The sequence below is a fragment of the Macaca nemestrina genome, chromosome 2, assembly GCF_043159975.1.
Source record: "Macaca nemestrina isolate mMacNem1 chromosome 2, mMacNem.hap1, whole genome shotgun sequence".
NCBI lineage: Eukaryota > Metazoa > Chordata > Mammalia > Primates > Cercopithecidae > Macaca > Macaca nemestrina.
Window position 1 is genome coordinate 145,579,843 of NC_092126.1, and position 26,607 is coordinate 145,606,449.

General features: G+C 37.6%; 2 long non-coding RNA genes across 3 annotated transcripts in view; one reads left to right on the plus strand and one right to left on the minus strand.

The window, feature by feature from the left end:
* LOC105477637 (uncharacterized) overlaps positions 1-26,607 on the minus strand; it is a 165,825-nt gene that overhangs the window by 137,917 nt on the left and 1,301 nt on the right. For both annotated transcript variants that reach the window (XR_984856.1, XR_011620215.1), the window contains exon 2: positions 13,492-13,580. This is a non-coding gene — a long non-coding RNA (uncharacterized lncRNA). The remainder of the gene's footprint in view (positions 1-13,491; positions 13,581-26,607) is intronic.
* The window catches only part of LOC105477638 (uncharacterized), a 79,326-nt gene continuing 56,732 nt past the window's right edge, over positions 4,014-26,607 (plus strand). Inside the window, exon 1 of the long non-coding RNA XR_011620211.1 lies at positions 4,014-4,164. This is a non-coding gene — a long non-coding RNA (uncharacterized lncRNA). The remainder of the gene's footprint in view (positions 4,165-26,607) is intronic.

Below are 26,607 nucleotides of genomic sequence, written 5' to 3' on the forward strand. Positions count from 1 at the left end.
CACAGACAGGAACCTGACTGGCTTGCGCAGTCCGCTTTTATTCTCTTATCTGGCCCCACCCACATCCTGTTGATTGGTCTATTTTACAGAGAGCTGATTGGTCCGTTTTACAGAGAGCTGATTGGTCCATTTTGACAGAGCGCTGATCCAATCCCTGAGCTAGACACAGAGTGCTGATTGGTGCATTTACAATCCTCTAGCTAGACATAAAAGTTCTCTAAGTCCCCACTAGATTAGCTAGACACAGAGCACTGAGTGGTGCCTTTACAATCCTTTAGCTAGACACAGAGTGCTAGACAGAAAAGTTCTCCAAGTCCCCACTAAGTTAGCTAGATACAGATTACTGATTGGTGTATTTACAAAGCTTGAGCTAGACACAGAATGCTGATTGGTGCATTTACAATCCTTTAGCTAGACTCAGTGTGCTAGACAGAAAAGTTCTCCAAGTCCCCACTAGGTTAGCTAGATACAGAGTACTGATTGGTGTATTTACAAACCTTAAGCTAAACACAGAGTACTGACTGGTGTATTTACAAACCCTGAGCTAGACATAGAATGCTGATTGGTGCGTTTACAATCCTTTAGCGAGACACAGTGTGCCAGACAGAAAAGTTCTCCAAGTCCCCAGGAGACCAGCTGGCTTCACCTAGTAGATCCCACACAGGGGATGTAGGAGTGCACCTGCACTCCTCAGCCCTTGGGCAGTCCATAGGATCAGGCACCACGGAGCAGGGGGCGGCACCTGTCCGGAATGCTCAGGCCCCGCGGGAGCCCACCACGGATGGGGACTCAGACAGCGGGGGCTCGGACGTGGTGGGCTGCAGGTCCCGAGCCCTGCCCCGCCGGGAGGCAGCTGAGGCCCGGCAAGAATTCGAGCGCAGCTCTGCCAGGCCAGTACTGCTGGGGGACGTGGCGCAACCTGGCCCGGGTGCTGGCCCCGGTGCTAAGCCCCTCACTGCCCCGGGGCGGCGGCACCGGCCAGGGCTGCTCAGAGTGCAGAGCCCGCCCAGCCCACGCCCACCAGGAACTCGCGCTGGTCCGCTAGCGCCCCGGTTGCCGCCCGCACCTCTTCCTCCGCACCTCCCCGCAAGCAGAGGGAGCCAGCTCCGGCCTCAGCCAGCCCAGAGACGGGCTCCCACAGTGCCGTGGCTGGCTGAAGGGCCCTTCAAGCGCTGCCAGAGTGGACGCTGAGGCCGAGGAGGCACCGAGAGCGAGGGCTACTAGCACGTTGTCACCTCTCAATGGGAGGATTCTCCAAGAAGGTGAGATTTTTGCAGAGGGGTATGTGACGTGAGAGAGCAGCCAGGTGGTGCGTCAGGGAACAGCAGAGGAAGACACCAGTGCAAAGGCCCTGAGGCTGAACATGTGAGTGGCATTCAAAGTACCCCAGAACCCGTGTGGCTGCAGGACAGACAAAAATCAAGAGGTGATGTGGTGGGAAATGATGTCAGAGAGATGAAGTGAAGTGGGAGACACATCATGTAGGGCCATATGGGTCCAGGGAAGAATTTTGAATCTTATAACAATTATTACCAGAATCTATAGGAAGGTTTAGGGAAACAGAATGAAATGAAATCTTATTATAAAAGAATCATTATTCTGGCTCTCCTACAAAGAGTATTGTTGGAGAATAAGAAGTGAGAAAGGTTACCCGATTGTTGAGAGATGATAGTTTAGGTAAGTATTTGGTAAACTGTGGCACGTGAGCAAAATCTAGCTCATTACTTGAGAGCTTAGAATGATTTTTTACATTTTGTAATGGTTCCCCTATAAATGGTTATAGAAGTACCTACATATTAGTTTTGATGTAGCCTCTTGGCTGGCAAAGCTTAAACTGTTTACTGTCTAACTTTTAAAGAAAAATTCTGTCAACCTCTGGCCTAGGCAATGATGTTAGACCTTAGGCCCCTGCTGTTTAATCATTTATTATTCCTTCATGCAACTTTTTATTCTGGAGAAGAAAGAGAGAGAAATGATGATTGCCAGTCGGAGTGAAGGACAAAACAAGAAAAAGAAACATATAGTTGGATTCAGGATATATTTTAAAGGCCAAGTGACAAGATTTGCTTAGGGATCAGACACAGTATGTGAAAAAGAGGAGTCAAAAATGACTCCAGGAGTTTTTGTCTGAGCAACTGAGTGGATGATGGAGCCCATTACTGAGCTGGTGATGAATGGGAAGGAAAAAGTTGGGCCAGGGTAGGGGGAAATGAGGTTATGTTGTTTTGGACATGTTAATTTCAGGATTCCTAGTAGATTTCCAAATAGAGATGTCTAACGAATGTAAAAAATGTGTTGTCGATAACATGTAATAAAGAATTTGAGAAGATGGCTATGGGTTTAGGGTCTGGTATAGGGTGAGGTTTTCATATGAATTATACTAGTAATCATAACAAAGATGATAATATTAATTATCATAATAATGTCCCAATCTATTTTAAGCACTGTGTGAGGTAGCTGTCAGACACCAGCAAGCACCCAGCAGACCTCCACCACAAGGAGCATAACTGAGGAAGGGCCCCAGCTGCCTCGCTCTGCGATCTGTTACCCTCTTTGCACTAGGGCCAGGTCTCTCACGGACAACTCCCAGTGGAGGTGGGATCATGGCAGGGATTCCAAGGCAGGAAGGACTCCTCTGATGGTTGATTATTGCTCCAGGACTCCCCTTCAGCCTTGCTGAAACTTCTTTATATTGCATGGCAATTCAGGACACTTGTATCCAATCTTCCTTTCCTCCTCGCTTTCCTTGGAGTCAGGCTTGCTTCCTGATAGCTCTGCTCTTCTAGACTTCCGTAAGTCCCTTCCATTGTCCTTCACATGGACATTTCCCCTAGGTAAACTCTTGCAAGTTTAATCCCATTTTTATATCCACTTCAGATACCCAAATGAAACACAGCAGCTGAACTACAAGGTCTCACTAAATCCCACTTAAGACCATTAAAGCATCTCTCTAAAAATAGGTGTTTTGTTGTTCCTATATCACAAATCAGGAAACTAAGGATTGGAAATGTTAAGTGGTTATCATAGTTTTCAGCCTTTATTTAACAAGTTATTTTTAAATGCCTACTATTGTCAAAATCAGGTGATAGGACTGAATCAAGACTTAAACTATGTGACTTTCTAACTCTAAAGTGTGTGTGTCAACCAATACATTACAGTAGTGGTTCTCAACCTGAGGCAATTTTTTCAGAGAATATTTACTTAATAATGTCTGGAGACAATGCCGGATGTTATAACGGGTTGGAGCGTGCTACTGGCATCTACTGGGTAGAGATGAAGGATGCTGCTAAATATCCTGCAAAGCAAAACAAAACCCCAACAACCAGGGAGTATCCAGCATCAAGTATCAGTAGTGCAGAGGCCAGGAAACACCGCATTACAGCAATAGAATTTCACTGAACTAGAAAAGGAGGCATATTCCCAGATATAAATAAGTAACAGAAGAATCAGGACCATCAGGTATAAAAGTAAAAATAAATAAATTTGGTCTCCAAGGGAGAGGAAGGGAAGATTCAGATATTCCTAAATAAGAAAAGAGTCAAAATCATTGCAATACATATTTATTAAATGCCTACTGTGGAAAAAAAAAAAAAAAAAAAAAAAAAAAAAAAAAAAAAAAAAAAAGCTCTCAAAATCTGAAAGGCCAAGGAGAATGGAAGCCAGGAAAAAGAGCTGGTTTGTACTAATGTTACAAAAAACTGACTTTTTCTGAACAAATACAATTTCAGCATTACCTAAAAAATTGAAAACAGAAATAAAAGGCATGCATGTATGCAATATACACAGACACACATGCACATGTACACACATATATTGTATGTGCTTAGTTATATTCCAGGCATCTATGCCTAGCAGTTTTGCCACATCTATGTTATTTCTGCCCTCACTTTAAATTTCAGAAAACTGAGGCTTAGATCTAAAAAGTAGTTGAATTCCATTAGAACCTAGAGCCAGAACCCAGAACCCTGTGCTCTAAAGCTCTATTCTAGAATGCCTGTGAGCAATGGAAATAAGTGAATTGTTTAGTAAAAACAGTCTTCAAATTTTAAGAGAGTTGATACCAATAATTTGGTACACAATCCTAGGAAGCTTTTGTATGTGAATGCAGAGTTGAATGAACACAAACAAACAGAAAACTCCCAGCAATTTTACTTCTTTTGGCAGGTATGTGTGTTGTATTGTATATGTATATTACATATAAATAATAATATGCTATGATTTGAGACATGGTGCGAAGTATGGGAAAAGTAACATTATGCCAACAAAATTTACTTTGTGGTGACCCGAAGAGATCTGTACTGGGGAGTACAGATTGACAATTATTCTCATTTCCATTTGCAGATATCAATTGGTTAACAATTTCACATTTAGTCTATTACTTTTGCAAATAGATGCTTTTTTTTATTGAATCAATGCTAAAAGTTTTCATGAACATCACTTTCTACAGAAGATAGTTTCCCTAGAGGGTTCTAAAACTCTACTTTTTAGAACAATAAACAATGGCTTTGTCATTTCTTATAGTAGTGTTGATATAGTATTTCCATTGGAGAGTGAACATCATAGTCACCAATACAAAAATTTGCAAGAAGTTTCCTAGAGAACTCATAAACCATTTGACAAAAATCAGTGTCAAGTCAGGAGAGAAATATTCTGGTCATTTTTTTTAGGTGTGTTTCCTTTATTATACTAGATACTTAATTCCCTTGCATGAGTTTTTTTGGATGGTATGCAATTGGATTCCCATCCACATCCCTTGGAAGATATATTGCTTAGGACGATGCAGTTTAGACATATGTTATAATATTTTTTTCAGATTACATTTTTTGTTCCAGAGAAGTAAAGAAATGAAGACCAGCAGGCTACATACAAGACAGAAAAGATCTGATGAAAATTCTACTATGGACTATTTATTTAGAAATAGATTGGCTGGATAATGCTAATACTTATCACCGTGGCTAAAATTTATTAAACCCTCTCTCTGCTATGCATTTCAACATACATCCCTAAGAGATTGGTACTAAATTTTCCATTTTAAATATACAGAAAAAGATAATGATAAGGTTAAGTAACCTGTTCAGCTAGTAAGTGGCAGAGCTAGATTACAAACCCAGGTGATCTTATTCCAGATCGGAAGATCTGGACGAAAAGAATTGGAAACGAGTCTGTCCTTTGTCTACTGCAACTCTCACTGAATATCATATGGGGATGATAAGTTAATAAACAAGTAGGCGAAATTATACTTATGTTGTGAACCATGTGTAATTAAGGATTCAGTAGACTGGACTGTCGCTTACATGATTAGAAATTTGAGGGGACAATTAGGTTTACTCCCTTGGGACTAAGGATCTTCCATTATAAAACAGAATGGACTAGATTATGTAATCTCTAAAGTACTTTGTCACTTGCTCAAAACTACTCCAAAGGACTCTGGAGGCCAAGGTGGGAGGATTACTTGAGGCCAGGAGTTGGAAACCATGTCTCTAAAAACATTAGCTGGGCATGGTGGCTCGTGCATGTAGCCCCAGATTATGTAAACTCCAAAGTTCTTTCTTGCTAGCTCACAAAATATTTTAAAGGACTCAGGAGGCTGAGGCAGAAGGATTGCCTGAGCCCAGGGTTCAAGGCTTCAGTGAGCTATGATTGTGCCACTGCACTCCAGCCTAGGCATCAGAGCAAGGCCCTATCTCTGGAAAAAACAAACAAACAAAACATGCCAGAGCAAAATGTCTTAGTGTTCAATCATTCTTTACACCTGTTTTATTTATTTTTAATTTTTATTTTTTGTGGGTACATCGTAAGTTTTTATGCTTATGGGGTATATGGGATATTTCAATAAAGGCATATGATGTGTAATAATCACATCAGGGTAAATGGGGTATCTGTCACCTCAAGCATTTATCATTTGTGTTTCAAACAATCCAGTTATACTCTTGTAGTTATTTTTAAATGTACAATTACATTATTCTTTATGCCTGTTTAAGATGCATTCTGAATGCATAGGACTAAAGTCATTCTTTGATACAGCAGTGTGAAACAGGAACTATAAAGAGTTGCTCTTATAGATGGAATGTCCTTCTGTGTTCTCTGTTTAGAAGCACAGGAATAAAAATTTGGAATCTCTTCTGTTTGGATCTCACATGGTAGACCCAATGCCAAAAGGATAAATTAAATATTACTTAGTAAGGGGCAAGGACAATATAGAAAATTTATTCTAGTACAAACAGTCTTTACTTCTCTTTCATGAAGTGGGCAAAGAGATGAGTGTCACAGAACATGAATGGGTACAGCTACAGCAAAAGGTCAGATTTATCTGTGAGAGAATCTTCCATGTGTTGGGCACCAGTGGAGCCACATTTTTATAAATGGAACCATGCAAATTTAAAATAGTGAGCAACTTAAATATATCAAAATACTCTCACTTTATATATACCATTTGAATTTTAAAAATTCTCTCAAGCAAAAATATAGTTAGAATTTTAGAATTTTATCGTTTGAAAACTGGTGAGTCATGTTCACTGGAAGTGAGCTGGCTTTACCTTTCACGTGGTGAACCCACTATAGCCGGTCAAAAGAAATAAGCAGCAAAATTATGGAGATGGCAAAAAGATCAGTGGTTGCCAAGGGTTTGGGGGAGGAAGGGATGAATAGGTGGAGCACTGAGGATTTTTAGGGCAATGAAATTACTCAGTATAATACTACAACAGTGAATTTATGTCATTATACATTTGTCCAAACTCATAGAATGAATAACGCCAAGGGTGAACCCTAATATAAACTATGGACTCTGGTGATGATGATGTTATCAACGTAGGTTTATTAATTGTAACAAAGGCACCACTCTGGGCGGTGGGTGGGGGAGGGGGTGTTGATAGTGGGGGAGAGTATGCATGTGTACCAGCAGAGTATATATGGGAAATCTCTGTACCTTTATCTCAATTTTACTCTGAACCTAAAATTGTTCTAAAAAATAAAGTCTTAAAAAATACCCATCTTGTTGCCCCATGATTGGTTCTGATTTGTTTGACATTGCCCGACCACATCCCCCTTTCATAAAGTAACAGTCTTATGTCTCATTTAATCAACAGGAGCCTCTGACCATGTCTAGGCATTTAATCTCCTTTAAACAACAGGAGCCTCTGACCATGTCTAGGCATTTTGCTATAAATATAACATGACAGTGTTTCCATGTAACAGTAAAAATATTAGAGTCTGTAAAGAAAAATGTGTTTGAACTTGTATATGATGTCATGAAGTTTAAGTGTGTGGATACTAACAGGCAGAACTGTTTCTTTTGAGGCTTCAATGAAATCTTATTTAGCTTTCAAATAAGTACCTCAAAAGCCAAAAATCTTGCAGATGAAAAATGAGCTACGATGTGGATTATTTTTTAGTCATAATAGTGAAGAAGCGTGTTCATGATCACATAAAAGTGTTGGTAAGAAAGAAATTCTGTAACAAAATTAATATATAGTTCAGTCTATCAGAAACTATTCTTTGAAGGATGTCATTTATCAAAGTACAGATGCTGCTCTAAAAACTACATTGGCCTTTAAACATCACTAATTAAAAAGGAAGTAGAGCTTTAATTTGCCATTTTTTTATCTTCAATACTATTGACATCAAAAAAATCATTCAGAATGCTCATAAAAATTGCTTTCCATGTTTCTTATGACTAAAAAGATTTTTTTCAGAAATGAATTAATCCTCATTCCCTGACACATTTGCCAGCGTTCTGAGATGAAAAGAAAAAAACATTATTATGCACCCTTCCTGAGAGAGCAGTAGAGGCAAGAGCTGAGTCCAAAATTATTCATTTCTGCTTCAAATCTTTCTTGAAATCTTTTCTGTGGCTGTGATGTGCAAGAAATAGGTGGAGAATTTTTATCTCCACCCCCTCAAGTAACATAAATCATCTGCTCCCCCTTTTACAAACATGAAAGAGGAAAACTGTCCATGATGATTTGCAGAGAGTAGGTGTGTGTGAGATCTGCTATTTCCATGGCTGGTTCAGAAGCTGATGTCACGATTACTTCCTACACAGCAATATGGGAAACCACATTAGCAGCAGGAATCCCAGTTGGCGGAATTGCCAATTGTACCTGATAAATAGACAGTTATTTGGAGGAGGAATCCTCTGGACACCTTAGAGAAGTCAATGTTTCACTTAGAAATTAGAAGCTCCTGGAATGGGATGATGTATTTCAAAATCTTTAAGTACAGTGTGGTACAACAATAAATGTTGATTTTTATAATGTTTGTCATCATCATCATTACATTACTATAGCTGTATGCAAGTCTTTCAATAGACACATATATGTTTGTCCAAAAGCAAGGGTTTTGGTGATCAGGAATGAAACTTAATATAAAAATTAAATTTAGGCCGGGCGCGGTGGCTCAAGCCTGTAATCCCAGCACTTTGGGAGGCCGAGACGGGCAGATCACGAGGTCAGGAGATCGAGACCATCCTGGCTGACACGGTGAAACCCCGTCTCTACTTTAAAAAATACAAAAAACTAGCCGGGCGAGGTGGCGGCGCCTGTAGTCCCAGCTACTCGGGAGGCTGAGGCAGGAGAATGGCGTGAACCCGGGAGGCGGAGCTTGCAGTGAGCTGAGATCCGGCCACTGCACTCCAGCCTGGGCGGCAGAGCGAGACTCCGTCTCAAAAAAAAAAAAAAAAAAAAAAAAAAAAAAAAAAAAAAAAAAAAAATTAAATTTAATTGAACTTTTTAGAAATTGCCCTGAGAAAACCTGGGGTAGGAAATAAGGAGTTGAAACTAGACTGGAAGATAATCTTGGATTCCGAGGGGATCCAAGGTGATTGGGAGCATGACTTTGGCAGGAAGTCATTTTAACATTATGGCATTGAGACATAAATGCCCACCTGAAATAGCTGATAATATGGGGACTGAAGTACTCGTGTTAGTGTGACAGCAGCAGGGTCACTGCATTGAACAACTCCAGGGGGCACCATTCATCCATTCCTTTATTCCAGGAAGTGTTATGGAATACAGAGTATTACACAGAAGCAGCAATTTGGAAAGACCATCGTGAGAGATTCTTTATACAAACAGAACCCTGGTCTATAAAGGCACACATTGAGGTCAGTGTCACCCTGTCCATGCTCTCATCACACTTCTGTGTAGATGTCTTCTCCCTTTTTGTATTGTGTTAAGACATCAGAATGCATCTTCCAAGGTGCTAAGCTCTCTCTACCCCTGCAGAGGCTTATTGTTTCTCATGAGAAACTTGGCTGGTTATTGTGATGCAGCCAATTGATCTGTTGTAATAATAAATGCCCACTAAATTCAATTGCCAGGTTATCATTTATGTGTTTCAGTTCCTGCTCCGTGGTTCTGTTGGAGGTCCAGAACTGAGCAAGACCTGAACTTGGTAGTTACCCATGTTCCAAATCTAGTGTCTTTCAAACTTTGTCTTGACTGAACATTCCTTTGTTCAAAGAAATACTTACAGAGATGTCCAGTAAATGAAATAGAGAAGCTGTGAATGCTGACTTTGGAAGCCTTTCCTGCTCATTGTCAACACCCACCTGTTGACTTCACTTGTTCCATAGCAGCCACTGTGGGAATTCCATTGACTGTCTAGAGCTCTTCCATACCCAGTGCTAATAACACTACTTAAATAAAATCTGTTTCATTGTCTTTAACTGAATTTCTGGGGGTCTATTATCAAGATTACTTGGAAATGTTCCCTTCTCCACTCTAGAAATTAGCTGTGTTTCTAACTGGTAATTTAAAACTAGCACTCCATCTCCATCAACTTGGAAAATTAAATAAATTATAAAAAAAAATAAAACTAGCACTGCAATATTTATCTGTACTTATAGAACTGTATTATTCAGGAGTGGAGTCCTTTGGTTGCAGAAAACCCAACTCATTCTGACCTAAAGGCATTCTGTTGACTTACAGGTAGCTGTACATTGAAAGGCTTAGAGGTAGTACTGGATTCAAGCACGGTTTCCCTTCAGAGGGAAGAGAATATGCAAGATTCGATTTCTGTTTCTCACTCTTTTCCTGTTATTCACCCTCAATTTATCTTTATTTATGGGCAGGCTTTCTTCATGTGATAGTCCCTGAGAAGTCTTTCCTGTGATTTTCTTTCCAAGTAACACCAACAGAATTTTTGGAACTATGATTCATTCAACCAGTTGTTTTTTAATTAATAGACTTTATTTTTAGAGCCCTTTTAGGTTTTTTGAAAAATTGAGCAGTGAATACTGACAGCTCCCAAAGATTCTCAACCCCTCCATACACAGTTTTCCCTATTAACATCTTGCACTGATGTGGTACATTTGTTACAACTGATGAACCAGTATTGATATAGCATGATAAACTAAAGTCCATAGTTTATATTAGAGCTCACCTTCTGTGTTGTAGAGTTTGTATGTGTTTTGACAAATATGTAATATCATTTATTCACCATTACAGTATCATACAGAATATTGTTCCAAAATTTCTGTGCTCCACCTGTTCAGCATTTCCTCCCTCCTGCCAAAGTCCTGGCCACTAGTGATGTTTTTACTGTCTCTCGAGTTTTCCTTTTCCCTGAATGTCATATAGTTGGAATCATGCAGTGTGTCATCTTCACAGATTGGCTTCTTTCACCTAGCAATAGGTACTTAAAGTTCCTTTCCGTATGGCTTGAGGGCTTGCTTGCTTGTTTTTATCACTGTTATTACACTGGTATTATTTTATTGCATGGATATACCAGTTTGTTTTTTCATTCACCTATTGAAGGATATTCTGAATGCTTCCAAGTTTGGGCAATTATGAATAAAGTCACTGGAAATGCGTGTGTGCAGGTTTGTGTGGACATACGTTTTCAAATCATTTGGAGAAGTACCAACAAGAGTAATTGTTGGATCATATGGTAATTCTATGTTTAGCTTCTTAAGGATCTGCAAGACTGTCGCCAAAAATTGCCATACCTTTTTTCATTTCTATGTAAATGAATGAGTTGCTGTTACTTCACATCCTGGCCAGCACTTGTCCTTGTCAGTGTTTGGGATTGTACCGTTCTAATAAGTGTGTAGTGGTATCTCATTGTTGTTTTAATTTGCAATACCCTATTGAGACTGGACTAGTTTTAGTTGGTGTCCATTCTTGAATCAAGCTCTGTAGTCTAGGGGATGGAATATAGTGATCAGTCAGGTATGCATCTTGGGCTTTTTATTTAAGCCCAGGCAACAAGGATAGTTTGTGATTTACAGATAACAAATTCACAACTGAAAAGTGATTCACAGTTAAGAAAGACAATTGGATGCCATACTGATAATACATCAGCAATTCACAAGATAAATACATAAACAAAACCTTCTGACAAAATGTAAATATCAGAGTGTTCATAATTTACATCATTCTCAGGTGAAAAACACATGATATCTTTCAAGGGTCAAGGAAAGAGGTGGTGTACGTATGAAGTATGGAAGTTGCAACAAGTGGCAGGGGGAAGGCTGGGCTCAATTTCAACAGTTTTTAAAAAAGTAGAATAAAACCCATTTGTTTTCAATATTCTTCATTGTACATATTGATTCATGAGTATGTATAACTTCTTTCTGTATAAAACATATCACACAGTGTAAATGAAATAAACAATCCACTAGAGGTCTTTTACAATTTAAATTAAGCTATTATTCAATGTAATTACTAGTCTGAACATTTTGAAGTTTTTCAAAATAAGAACTATCGAGGTTGTTTATTCTACAAGATAGTTCATTGCACAATTATGAATAATCAGCAACAACTCTGTGAGTTGATGATCATAGGGTATATTTTAGTTGAGAACATATTTTTGGCAAGGAATACACAATGCCTATTAATTAAATCAAAGAGATTTTATATATGCTGATTCAATAAATGTTCTTTTCAAATGAATACGTTGGCCAAGTAATAGGTGGTCACTCTAAATGCAATTGGTAAATTTGAATCTTACAGCAGGAAAGGAGGTATGGGTTAAATGTTCGTAAATATAGGCACAAATTAGTGATGTTACTTGGGGAGAGAAGAAGAGAGTTGGCGTAAACATTTCACAGTTTTATAACAGTATTTGTCCAATGATTGATTTAATCTTGTGATTGATCATTAGCAAAAGTGTAAACCATATGGCAACTGACATTTATAAATGTGCTTTTATCAGTCAGTTTTATCCATTGAGAACAGCAATTTAAAGATTCAACACTTTGTAAGTATATTAACACAGTATTCTGGAGAATGTATTGAGTAATAGTGTTGGAAAGATTCTGTGTAGAATCTTTATAGAATCATTAAAGAATAGTATTGGAAAAGAATTTTAACTGGTGATAGACAATATTTACTTCATTCAAAAGCCTGTGTTTATTTCATCCAAAGTTCTGATAATGTCAGAAGTTAGTGATTTCTGGAAATGCACTGGAAATATGTAGAAAATAAGAATAATTTACTTCATTCTTAGAGGATATGAGTTTTAAATACCATGTGAAAAAATAGACCTGAGCTAAATCGAATGGCCACGAAGTGAATGGGTTTGCTAAAGAGAGGAAAATCCTAAATATTTATACAAATTTCATCAATCTCTGCCTTTGTTTTCTAATTTCTATACATTAGAAAACAAAGGCAGAGATTGATGAAATTTGTATAAATATTTAGTTTTCTAATGTATTACATTTATAGAATTTTAGAAAGTAACTTATTTAGCCACCAATCCCACTAAAACTAGCAATAGTAGCTATAGGTTTAATCAGTCGGCCTTTGTGTTTAAAATGAGGCAAATTATTTTTGCCACCAAAGCGGCAAATATGAGACAAAGCACGACGTTCTCTGATTATAAATTGGAGAACTTGGTTAGAAGTTAATTCCTATTTATCAGATAACTTAGGATATCATTTAACTATGATTTAAGCTATCATTTAACTGTCAACCTTTAATAATGTGATGACAAAGTGCACTTTCACTTTGATAACAATTGCTGTTGTCATAATCATCTTCATCATCCACATTTGATTTCCATGATGCTTTAAAATAGTCAAGTGTCACACTACCCAAGAGAAGTGTATCAAATATGGTGCCATATTTTGGTCAAAAATTGTTTTTGGGTCTGAATTTACAGAAGGAGAAATAAGAGAAGAATTTGGATTGAAATAAATAGTTTCATAGAGGTAATCTATTAAACATGTATTAATATACCAGAATAGTTCATGTGGATCATTATGTTTTCTGGTAGATAGAGCACTTGAATGAAGGTATAAAAATATGGCTTAGTCATTAAATAATTTCCCAAAACCTACTTAATCACTCTGGGACTTGTCTCAGCCCTAGAACTAAGAGAACAAAGTCAGACTTAAGTCAACACAAGATACTTAACTTACGTAGCTACCGTCTTTAAAAACATCTTTGAACTGTCTTAATGGAATATCACTTCACATTTTTCTGACATCTTTAACACTGTTTTGGTTTCCAAAACAGTTGCCCACTCTCTACCCAACTCTTTCCACTCAACCTTGGGTTATGTAGCTTCCTGGCTTTTCATTCTTTATCTAGAATAAGATCAGAATTTTTTCCCGGGTGACTTATTTTAGTGGATTCCAACTGTGAAAACAACCAAACACATATGAAAGGACGTAGCAGATTTCATCTGAATATTCCTTTAGAATTTTGCCAATCATAAATGTTTGTAGAAAAGAGTGCTCTTAAAACTCTCTGTTAATATTTGCCCAAATTTGTTTATTCAGTTTTGTCCAGAAAGGAGGGAGTTGGTTATTTGAAGTGCAAATATAGGACTCAATATTTCATTTATTCAGAAGGGGGCACACTTGTGCTTTTAATAGCAGATGTATTCAGATTTGCTGGTATACAAAATTTATACATAAACTTGCCACAGATGACAGAACTACTTTTCATTACCATGGTTTTTTAAAAGGCTTAATGCTTCTTAAACAAGAAGAGTGACAGAATTCAATATGCAGGTTTCTTTTTAAAGAAGGTTTTGTTTTGTTTTGTTTTGTTTTGTTTTTTTAAAGTTCCAGAGTCCTTTTAGGTTAAAAACCCTGCAATTTGTTCTAATAATTTTTCAGTGTGATTGAAACATGTCTATGATCATGGAAATAACATGTTTTTGACAGCTTCTAATACATTTTAGTTTGACCTCTGACGTTCAGCAATTTGATAGCCTTAAAAACATTTTCTCTGCTGGTTTTCATTAATAATGTGACATAATTTGTATGCCAAGATAACACTGACCCATTTGGAGAATAAAGACTTATGCAATAAGGTATCTTTCTACCAGTGGACTTAATTGTTCTTAGCCATAATTGTTTCTCCCAGGGACACAAGATTGTCTTTGCATGTTTGTCTAAGGAATTTACTCTAAAACCTTTGAAAATCATAGCCAGCTTCTACTACTTTGGCCTCAGTGCTATCATGCTCTAGACAATTCAAGTATTTGGTCAAAAATGATAAAACCCAAATGATTTAAAATATACGGTAATAACTGTGATAAATACAGAGGATACGAGAAGATAGAATACATATACAATTAAATTTGCTTTGAGGTATTGTTAAAAGCTTATATGGGTTGTAACCTGTCTGACAATATATAGACAATGGGGGATATCTTTACTATATAAAGCACTTTTACAAATGATAACAAATATTTAAGATAATTCAGTAGAAAATATGCAAAGGTAAAAGATGGTCATTTGACAATTTCCAATATGGATGAATGGGAAATTACCATTATACTATATTCAGTGTATACAGGAAAACAATCCTAGTCTATATGGTTGAAGTAGTTCATATTTTTGTCCCTGTTCAACACTCATGTTGAATTGTAATTCCCAATTTTGGAGATGGAGCCTGGTGGGAGGTGGTTGGATCATAGGGGTGGATTTCTCATGAAGAGTTTAGCACCATCCCCTCGGTGCTGTTCTCATGATGATTAGTTCTCCTAAGACCTGTTTGTTTAAAGGTGTGTGGCACTGCCCCCGCCATTCTCTCTCACTCTGGCTCCCATTCTCACCATGTGATGAGCCTGCTCCCCATTTGCGTTCTGCCATGATTAGAAACTTCCTGAGATCTCCTCAGAAGCAGATGCTGCTATGCTTCTGATACATCCTGCAAAACTGTGAGCCAATTAAACTTCTTCACTTATAATTTACCCAGTGTCTTACAGTTTCTTTAGAGCAATGCAAGGAAGTCCTAATACATATTTTCAGTCTTCTGCCTTCACAACGTTTTCAAGAGAGCAATGTTGATACAGATGTTAATTGATATTTCATTTTCAGATGATAATCATGCAATATGTATCACTGATTTCAGTATACCCTTTGACTAAACATTCAACATCTTTCTTAAGGAAACGATCTGAGAAAGAGATAACTGTACAAAGATGTTTCTTGCCATGATGCTTAACGTAGTGAGCAGTTGGTAACCACATAAGCACCAAGGAAAAATAATTAGTTAAATGTTTTAAATGTGCTGTGGTAAAATCCTTTAAATGAGTACTTCATAACTATTAATACCACAAAGAGAGCCTACACCTATTGATTTTTTAAGTCTAAGTATGTTGGTAAATTGAAAAAGTAGGTTAACAGGGAGATTATGGAGTAATTCCAATTTTGTGAGGGAACCATCATTCTACCCTCTACATCCATGAGATAAATTATTTAGCGTGCACATATAAATAAGAACATGAAATATTTGTCTCTCTTTGCCTTGCTAATTTCACTTAACATAATGTCCTCCAGTTCCACCCATGTTCTTGCAAATGGCAGGATTTTATTATTTACGGCAGAATAATATTACAATGTGTATATAGACCACATTTTCGTTATCCATTCATCCACTGATGAACACTTAGGTTGATTCCATGTCTTCACTATTGTGACTAGTACTACAGTGAACATGGGAGTGCTGATATTTCTTTGATGTACTGATTTTTCTTTCTTTTGGGTATATATCTCCTTTATTTGGGATCATATGATAGTTTTATTTTTAGTTTTTTGAGAAACCTCTATATACTTTTCCATAGTGACTATACTAAGTTATATTCCCATCCACAGTGTGCAAGCATTCCTCTTTCTCTGCACCCTTACTGGAATCCATTATTTTTTGTCTTTTTGATAAAAGACATTTTAACTGGGGTGAGATGATACCTCATTGTGGTTTTGAATTGCAATTTTTAGATGATTATTGATGTTGGTAATTTGTATGTCTTCTTTTGAGAAATTGAGATCTTTAGCCCATCTTTAAATCAGATTATTTGTTGACTTTTTTTTTTCTATTGAGATGTTTGAATTTCTTATATATTCTGGCTATTAACCCCTTCTCAGTTGAATAGTTTGCAAATATTTTCTCCCACCCTGTTGGTTGCATCTTTGCTTTGCTATGTGCTAACTAGCTTTTGTTGCATTACATTGGCCAAGCAAGTCACAAAACTAGTCCAAATACAACAGTCACGATGGCTCACACCTGTTATCCCAGCACTTTGGGAGGCCAAGGCAGGTGGACCACCTGAGGTCAGGAGTTGGAGACCAGCCTGGCCAACATGGGGAATACTAAAATATCTGCCTCTACTAAAAATACAAAAAAGTATCCAGGCATGGTGGCAGGCGCCTGTAATCCCGGCTTCTCTGGAGGCTGAGGCAGGGGAATCGCTTGAACCCGGGAGGCGGAGGATGTAGTAAGCCGAGATCACGCCACTGCACTCCAGCCTGGGCAAAAAGAGTGAGACTGTGTCTCAAAAACAAAACAAAAAGCAGTCAACAAAGGGATCTCACTTCTTGATAGAAGAAACTGCAATGTTACATTGCAGAGGGCAAAGGAAGGAGTAAAGAATAGGGGTCCTTTTTGTAGTCTGCTCCTCTAGTAAAAAGCTAAATTCTGAGAAAACAGACTAAATATAGAAACACAAATTGTGAATCCAATGCAAAGAAAAAGTTGATTAAGTCATGAGTGAGTATCAAAAAAAAGACTAAGGTTTTCAAGTTCTTGAGGCATACATGTGAGATTCCTATCTGAAGTCCTTCATTTTCTAACTACGGAAACTTAAATAATGCATCAATATGAATAAAAATACCTTGTGTCCTTTAAAATGTGGGTAATGCCTATGATTCCCTTCTTTGTTGTTGTGAGAATAAAGCAGGATTACTTTTTTAAAAGTTCTTTACAGAGGCTTCCCATTGCAGGTACTTCATGAGTGTCTAGAGTAATTCACTAACTTTATTAGGTAAACCCTGCTGTAGTTATTAGTGAATCATACTGTACAAACTAATGAACTAGAAAATAGAATCAAATAATCAATACAGTGGAAATAAGACTGAAGTTGAAGATATCTAGCCGGGATCATGGATTCTAGGTCTGTGCAACCTTAGGCAAGTCACAGTATTTCTCTAGACCTGTGTCGTTTCTAAGAAAATGATGCTTCTTCTTGGAGCTGAAATGTCATTCTGCTCTAAGAAAATTACAACCAAGAATGTTCCTTTCTCATTTTCATTTTCCAAATTGTATTTCTGCTTGCAAAACAATATTGTATTCTTGTATCAGAGAGTTTTAGGGCAAACGAAGATGATCAAGTGAATATTTGAGTGTTTGGGAAAGGAGTGGACCAGGGTGAGGAGACCCGAAATTATCACCCCAGTTGTTAAGTAGCTGAGAAGGACTCCAACATTATGAATATTTCTGGTTATCAGGCCTGTCTGAAGTTATTCCAAATAATTTTTGTTTTCAGTTACAGCGATGTGTGACTAATTGTTAGTGTGCATTCTTAATGAGCATATATCACATTTAAAAATAAAATATTACTTAAAAATGCTACAAATAAAATTACACAACTTTGAAGCTGAGTTCTATTAAGTAGCTGATTGTGTGAGTTATATAAGAATATGAGATATAACCTAATGTACTAATGCACCTTCTAGTATCTATCCTGCACTGCTCTGGTTAGCACCAGTGGCTCCAAATGACAAGAAAGTGTCATGACATCAAACAGTAGGGCAGAATTCCACCAAAGAATACTGAACACTTTTATTAGGAAAATAGGAAAAGGAAGAAAAAAAGAAAATAGTGGCAGTTTCTTTGGACAAAATCTGGGTAAAAATTACTACCCTCAGGGTAGAAATTTTCTTAAATTGGGAAATCATACCTCGAGCTGAGAGCTTGGCGTATTTGTTCACAAACCTATTAACTTCTCTATAGCTTCCCATTAAACATCACAAGTAGTTTATTCCCATATCATCTGGGCAGTGGGCCAGATTTTGCCTTGAATTTCTCATTCCTATATTTTCTTTGACTGTTTTACTGATCTTCATGAACTTTCTTTTTTCTTGTTTTTTTTTTTGAGATGGAGTCTCACTCTGTCGCCAATGCTGGAGTGCAGTGGTGCGATCTCAGCTCACTGCAACCTCCATCTCCCAGGTTGAAGTGATTCTCCTGCCTCAACCTCCCAAGTAGCTGAGATTACAGGTGCATACCACTGTGCCCAGCTAATTTTTGTATTTTCAGTAGAGACACCTTGAAACTATAAGTGAAGAGGTCACCTCAAAATATACAGAGTCAAAAACAGGCTTCTGAGGAGGTAAATGTGTTTTAAATAAGGAAATCTGCATTGTAACTTCAAAAATGTCATTCATTCAGAAGGTAAACCAACAGGAAAATAGACCTTGAACAAGACTCTTTTTCATGTCTATTTGAATAAGAATGCTATTGAATTTGCGGTGCTAATAAAATAGTTTAAAACTTATAGCATTATTTTCTGTATCCAAATAAGTGAAAATATTTTTTTTAATATAATTTGGTATGGTTTATACTGAGTTAGCTTTGAGGATGCTAACACTCTCTAATACTTTTCCCCCAAATGTTGATATATTTGTATTTATTCTATATGAAACATTCAAATAGTGTTTTAAAATGATATCCATAGTGTCATCCAAAAACCTACCACAAAATGTTTTAGTCTTTATTATAATTTCAATTATGTGGAAGTTAAACATATGTGACTATAACACTTTTTTTAGATTGTGGTTTACAAAAAAAAAAAAAAAATCATTCCCCTGTTGAATAATTCAATAGGTTTATATTGGCAAAATCCATGTTCTGGTCACTTGGGTCCAGCCCCCATTAAGCCTGTAGTCCAGTGGAAGAAGAGTTCAGTAAACTCTTAAAACTGAAAACTTAACATGCAGTGTAATAGTCCTATGCTGGGGTCAACATAGTGTATTACAATTGCATATTGCAGAGTCCTCTTATTTGAACTCAGAGGGTCGGAGAATTTCCAGGGAAGGTAACATGGAAGGTAATATCTGACAAATCAGTAAAAATCAGCCAAAGAGATGGAACAGAATACTTCATCTCAGTAAGCATTATATACAAATGTATAGAGGTAATAACAAGAGTTGGCATTCTTTAAAGAAGTAAGAGTTCAATGAAACTAGAAGTTAGAGTTCCTGAAAAGATGACACGGAGATTGGGAATAATAAATCTGGAGTGGTAAGCCGGGGTGTCATCATGGAAGTTCCTTTTTATCAAGTTAAAGAATTTGACCTTTCTTCTAAGAAGATTGGAATTCTACAGAAATGTTTTAAATAAGAAAGCAGCCTAGTTAGGTTCACATTTCAAAAAAATCATTTCAGTACAAATAGAGGATGATAGACAAATGAGAGCAGCAAAGACAGAGGCTGAGAAACTCATTTGGAGTCAGCTATAGTGGTTCCAGGTGACAGATACTATGACCTCAACTAGAATACCTGTAAGTGGGGATGGAGACAAGTAGCTGGAATCATCATATTTTTAGAAGATTAAATTGAGAGTGCTTCAGATTGGATGTAAAGGAGGGTGAGGATCAAGGGTTAAGGAAGCTAACTAGATTCGTGAGATCTGTAACAGTGATGGTTGATTCCTCAACTGAACTAGGAAACATACACTAAATATGGCAAGTGAAAGTAATGAGATCATTTGGTGGCATAGTAAGGTTTTCCTTCTGTAAGACTTCAAGTGAGATGGCTAGCAGAAATTTATGCATATGGATTATGAACAAAGTCCTTTTCAGGAACAAGATCTGAGCTAGAGATACAAACTTTGAGGTTGTCAGCAAGCAGATGGTAATTAAACATATGGGAGTAGATAATCTTACTCAGGGATGATATATAAAGGAATGATTCTCAAACTTTGGGGTCAGATTAATTACCCAGGAAACCCAATAAAATTCAAAATCCTGGGTACCAACTCCAGAGTGTTTCATTGAGTAGGTGTAGAATGTAGTTCCCAAATCTGCCTTGTTGAAAACCAGAGCCTCACCCAATGGTTCTGGTAGAGATGATGTTGTGACACCACTCTGAAATATAATGAGAAGAGGATCTTGCATAGTGTCCTGAGTAGTATCGGAACATAAGCGATGGACAAAGAAAAAGGAACCCAGAAAGAAGACTGCAAAAAAGCAAGCAGAAGTATTGAAGGAAAACCAGGAGAATAAAACATTACAAATTCTGTAAGAAAATAGTGGGTACAAGAGTGGTGAACAGGGTCAGAGTGCTGAGAGAGAAAGTAAAGATAAAGGCTAAAAACACCCACTGGATGTAACAAAAAGGAGGTCATCACAAAGTTGGCAAGAACAATTTTGGTAGAATTATGTGGGCTGAAGCCAGATTGCAGTGGGCTGAGGGTTGAATATGAGATGAGGATAAAGAGACAAGAAGCAGAGGCAAAATGTTATAAAAGAAGTTGGGACTAGAAGGGCAGGAAGTCACTGCAGCAGAATGTGGACTGAAGGGTGAGATGTTTTTAGTAGAGAAACGACTCGAGTGAATGTGCTATCTCATACCTGAAGCGCTCCATCCCTAATTTCATTTTAAAGTTTTTGTAAACAGATTCATTGAAGTATAATCTACATATTATAAAATTCATCTGTTTAAAGTATACAATTCAATTTTTTTTTTTTTTTTTGAGACGGAGTCTCACTTTGTCACCCAGGCTGGAGGGCAGTGGTGCCGTCTTGGCTCACTGCAACCTCCGTCTCCCGAGTTCAAGCAATTCTCCTGCCTCAGCCTCCCAAGTAGCTGGGATTACAGGCATGTGCGACCACGTCTGGCTAATTTTTTGGTATTTGTAGTAGAGATGGGGTTTCACTATATTGACCAGGCTGGTCTCAAACTCCTGAGTTTGTGGTCCACCCACCTTGACCTCCCAAAGTGCTGGGATTACAGTGCCACGCCTGGCAATTCGATGATTTTTAATAAAATTACAGAGCATACAAGCATTGCCACAATGTAGTATTAAAGCATTTTCATTGCTCCATATTCCATACACCCATTTACTGTTAATCCACATTCCTACATTCTGCCCCAGGCAAATACACATGCATTGTGTGTCTCTACAGATTTACCTATTCTATACATTTCATAGAAGCCATACAACATGTGGGTTCTTTTGTGTCAGAGTTCGTTTGCTTAGTGTATTGTTGGAGAGGTTCCCTCCTGTTGTAACATATATCAGTGCTTTATTACTTTTATATTGCTGCCTTATATTCCATTTTATGGATAGAGCACATTTTATATATCCATACTTCAATAGATGGACATCTGGATAACTTCCCCTTTTTGACCATCATTCGTGAATGATACTGCTATGAATAGTCACATGAAAATCTTTAAGCATAGGTTTTCATTGCTCCAGGATAGTTATCTAGGAGTCTGATTGCTGGGTTGTATGTTAAGTTTGGGTTGAACTTTCTCAGAAATGGTCCAACTTCTTTCCAATGTGGCTGCAACATTTTACATTCACGCTCTTTCATCTCTGCCCTAATAAGCACATATTCACTTGCCTTTATAACTGCATTCATTTAATTATCCTGAAGGAAACAGAACTGTGCCCTTTTGGATATTGGGGAGCAAAGTAAGGTGCTGCTTTGGGTTCTGTACATTATGTTTAGGCCAGAAATGATGGAAATATGAATTAGCACCAGTCTGCCCCCTAGTGGTGGTCTAGACTGCTGTGCTGTCAACCTAAATCCATGGGGCCAAACTTCCGAGCAATCTACTCTTTCCTTCACACCCTCTGTCACCCTACCTCCATCTTTTCTTGCAAAGACTAAACAGTGGATATGCTCAAACAAATTTAGAAAGTGTATAGTGCGGTGCAGTGGTTCACAAGTATCAGTCTACTAGTCATATCTACCAGAGATATGGACACCTACTCTCATGTGTTTAAGCATCACCTGCTGGGGGACTTGAGCAAAGTTACTGAACTTCATGTAGTAAGCTCAGTTGTTTCTGTAACTCTACAATGAGGATTATGATAACACCAGGCTTAGTTATACTGCAATGATTCAATGAAATTTCATAGGTAAAACACCTAACACAGTTAAACCTAGAGTTAGCATTCAAGAAAAAGTAAGTGTTACTATTTTACGATAGTAAAAGTGGTCACAAGAGTAGTCAAATGCTACAATGACATTCTATTTATAAAATTGTTTTTTTTTTTACCTGTTCTCATTTGCTTATATCTTGTGTTTATGCTCTCTATTTAAAAGTAAAACATCTTTGAATTTAGAACTACTGTTGACTGAATTTATTTGACAGTCTACAGTGTACTGTAGACAATTTATTTGATATTGATAAAAATCACAAAAGTAACAATGATACTGCCCTTCATTATTTTATAGTAACAATATATCAAGAGATTTGCTAAAGTCTTCTTGTATGTAAAATTTAATGCAGAAAACATTTTTATAAGGTAGGTAAAGATCTCAGATAGTCTGTGTTGGAGAAAATATTTCAGCCACATCTTTCTCGCTGCACCCATGTTCACTACCTGTTGTGCGGCCAGTGCCAATGGAAATGACAATATCAATTACAGCTGGTTGATAATTGAGACGTATATAGGCTAGAATGAGCTTTTGTTGCTCTTTTGTCAAAGAGAAAAAGTAAGACCAGAAATGGCCTGAATTTGATGATTACTGCAGTCTGCAATTCAGCAATTCAAGATAGTTGCACTCTCCTTCCCAATCCACCCTAACACCTGCTTACTTTTCCCCATTGATAGCTAAAATTTGCTCCCCGAAATAGCCAAAGGTTAATTGGAAATTTTATCCTTGTAAAGTAAGTGCATAGGCCTTCTTTTGTTTTTCTCTTAACAGTGCTGCAGACTGTTTAGAATTTATTCTCTGATGGCAGTTGTTAAGTTACCTCTTTTAATGGCTGTTTTATAACTTTAAAAGGAAAATTGTTTCCAGGGAAGAGAGCATGCCTCCAATACAGAAATCAGGTATTTAGGGGGATGAACCATCTAATAAAACACTTGGACAGCCCATCATAGTGTTCAGACACACAGTTCTAGAAGAGAAATAAGAAAGCATTTCTTTGGCCAAATGTGATCTGAACCATCCTGGGTTTTGCCTCACATGCTGTGAGAGACATTTATTCTCTTGACTATTCAATTATTTTGCCAGGGAGATGTGGGAATTAAAGTAGCAGCAATCATGATAACATGTATGTTAAGCATCAAAATACTTGCACTGAACAGACAGAGTTGCCAGTTGTATTTTCAACTTGGGTTTACATATGGAAAATATTATTACTATTTCCTTCAATGTCATCCATTTTTAATGGCTCCTATTCCATCCAAATTTTAAGCTGTAAGTATAGTCTAGTATTTGAAAAGAAAATCTCAGTAGTCCTAATGCCAGAGGCTGTAACTAGTTTGTTTGCCAGCAAAATTTGTCTTTAGTTTACATGTATCTAGATGCTTGATTATATGTCCCCAAATCCAGTCATAATTTAGCCCAGAATTTTCGACTAACAGAACCTAAGTGTAGATATATTTGTTTGTCTCATACATTTTAAAAAAAGGAATCTGTGAGCAAGCCTTTAAATATCAAGAGATTCCACAATCTGTATTTGGGATTCTCTTCATAAATAAAAGATTTTAAAATGCTTTCTTATCCCTGAGTAGGACACTGGACAAATAATGCATACTTACACTCTACTATTTCATATTTGTCCAAGACCTCCCAAACACCTTTGGTTTTTGCTTAATATTAGTCGATATTTAATCTACTGAAATATTTTAGTCCGTCTTTTTTTCCCCCCTGTAGAAAATTGACTCTAAATTTAAAGCAGCCTTTCTAATGCAATCTGAGCCAAAAGGTATAATTCACTTTAAAGTAATCTGAGGGCAAGCTTAGAAGTGTGTAGGTAGTAGGGCAAACATTTATTTAATTTCCTATACTACTATAGAAACGATAATAACTAACAAACATTAAATACTTATTCTATGTCAGGTGCTGAGGTTTACGTACATTATCTCGTGTAATTCTCACAACAGGCCATAAAGTAGGTGCTAAATGCTATTATTAGTTTAACAGCAATAACAAAAAAAATTCTAAACCTCAGAGCAGTTATGTACATTGCCTATGGTAAGGGACTGAGCTAGGACTATCTTCTCTCTAAAACTCACTTCCTCATCACTCACTCTCTTACTCTGTCTTACCTTGACATTACATTCTAAAGTATTTTTAAAAATATATTTAGGTTCAGCACACGCCGTTTATTCCAGCACTTTGAGGGGCCAAGGCAGGTGGATCCCTTGAGGCCAGGAGTTCAAGACCAGTCTGGCCAACATGGCGAAACCCCATCTCAACTAAAAAATGCAAGAATTAGCTGGGTGTGGTAGTGCACGCCTGTAATCTCAGCTACTCAGGAGACTGAGGCTGGAGAATCACTGGAACCCGGGAGGCAGAGGATACGGTGAGCTGAGATCGCACCATTGCTTTTCAGCCTGGGCGACAGAGGGAGACACTGTTTACAAATAAATAAATAAATAAATGTTTATTTTAAATATAAGTAATTAAAAACATAAAGCTACCTAAAAATGCATATTTATATAAATAAATATTCATCTTCATACTTAATAAAATGCTCACGGAACTCTGTGCTCCTCATCACACCTTTTGGGTCACAGAGGGTCCTCTTTTTATGAATGGCCCATCAAAGCGGTCAGTGTTAGGTAGCATTCTTTCCCAGTATTTTCCTTTTTTTTTTTTTTTTTTTTTGCTACTGTAAATGAATTATGTATGAACCCTCAAGTAATTAGCAAAGACGTTGTTGTTCAGCTGAATTTTAAACTAATTAATCTGACCTAATTCCTGTCAAAAATAATTAGGATAAAATATGTCCTCCCTAAGCAACTCTTTGAAGCTGAGACGCTAAAGCACAGTACCTCCTGTGTATGCACTGCTCTAAAATTGAGAGGGCCATTTATTTAAGTTTTAAAGGAAATGCTAAAATGCTACCTTGTGAATTGCCACCTGGGCATCATCTCCTCCTCCTTGGTTTCTATATTCAAATAAAGAAAAGAAGTTGAACTAGCAATGGGACTGTAACATGAGTGGTCTCAATGAGCCCTTCACATCACGTGGTTTGCAATTAAAACATCCAAACTGGTTAATTTCTCCTCTTCCAAAAGGCTTCCTGCTGAATATGTGTGCCGTGTGCCCCGTGCCCCGTTTCTCAGCCCCTTCACTCCTTTTTTTTTTTTTTTTTTTTTTTTGAGACACAGTCTTGCTCTTGTCCCTTAGGCCAGAGTGCAGTGGTATGATCTCAGCTCACTGCAACCTCCACCTCCCCAGTTCAAGCAATTCTCTTGTCTCAGCCTCCTGAGTATCTGGAACTACAGGTGCTTGCCACCATGCCAGGCTAATTTTTTTTTTTTTTTTTTTTTTTTTGTATTTTTAGTAAGGACGGGGTTTCACCATATCAATCAGGCTGGTCTCGAACTCCTGACCTCAGGTGATCTGCCTGCTTCAACCTTCCAAAGTGCTGGGATTACTGGCAGGAGCCACCACACCTGGCCCACTTTTCTTAATATAAAATTGATTAAGCTGTCTTCTGTCTCCCCATCCCCTACCTGCCCCAAATAACATTTTAAAATATCCTTAGTGATATAATGAATTGGGAAAGTCTCATGTAATAACTAAGTCCTAAGCTATATATTTCTAGAAAAAATAATTTAGGAAAAGCAAATAAGCAAGCTTTACCCATAGCTGCAGCTGGTCAACAAGTTGAGATGATCATGGGTTGCAGCAACTGTGGAGGTTTGTATATGCTGGTGTTTGCCCAAAGCCTTCACTACTGCCCTGTCATTCTATAGCAGCCTCTTCTGCGTGCCCCCTAACCTTGCTCTCGAACATATTACGGAGCTCTTGGGAGAGGAGCGCATTGTGGAGTATATCTGTCACATCCCCAAGCAGTTCAGAGTTAATAATTTCCTTATTAAACCTATGAACCCTCCATGTTTTCTAGTCCTCCCTCCCCAACCCCCTTCCAAGTTAGTTTCTAGGCAACCAATAAGCGCTGAATTACATTAAGCTCTTTATTTCAAGGCTGCAGTTCAGAATTTTGCTGCATATTTGTTGGCTCATTTATAGAGACCGCAGCATAAAATTCATTAATTCTGTCTGATCTGCAGTACATTAGTGATTTGGTTAGAACCACATCACCTGTACCTGTTTATCATGTTTAAATCACTCAGTGCCATGATGTTCTTCTTTATGTAGCTTATGCCAAAGATATTGTGAGCTCTAATTTGAAATCACAGAAGCAAGAATTTCCACAATTCCCAGTTCTTG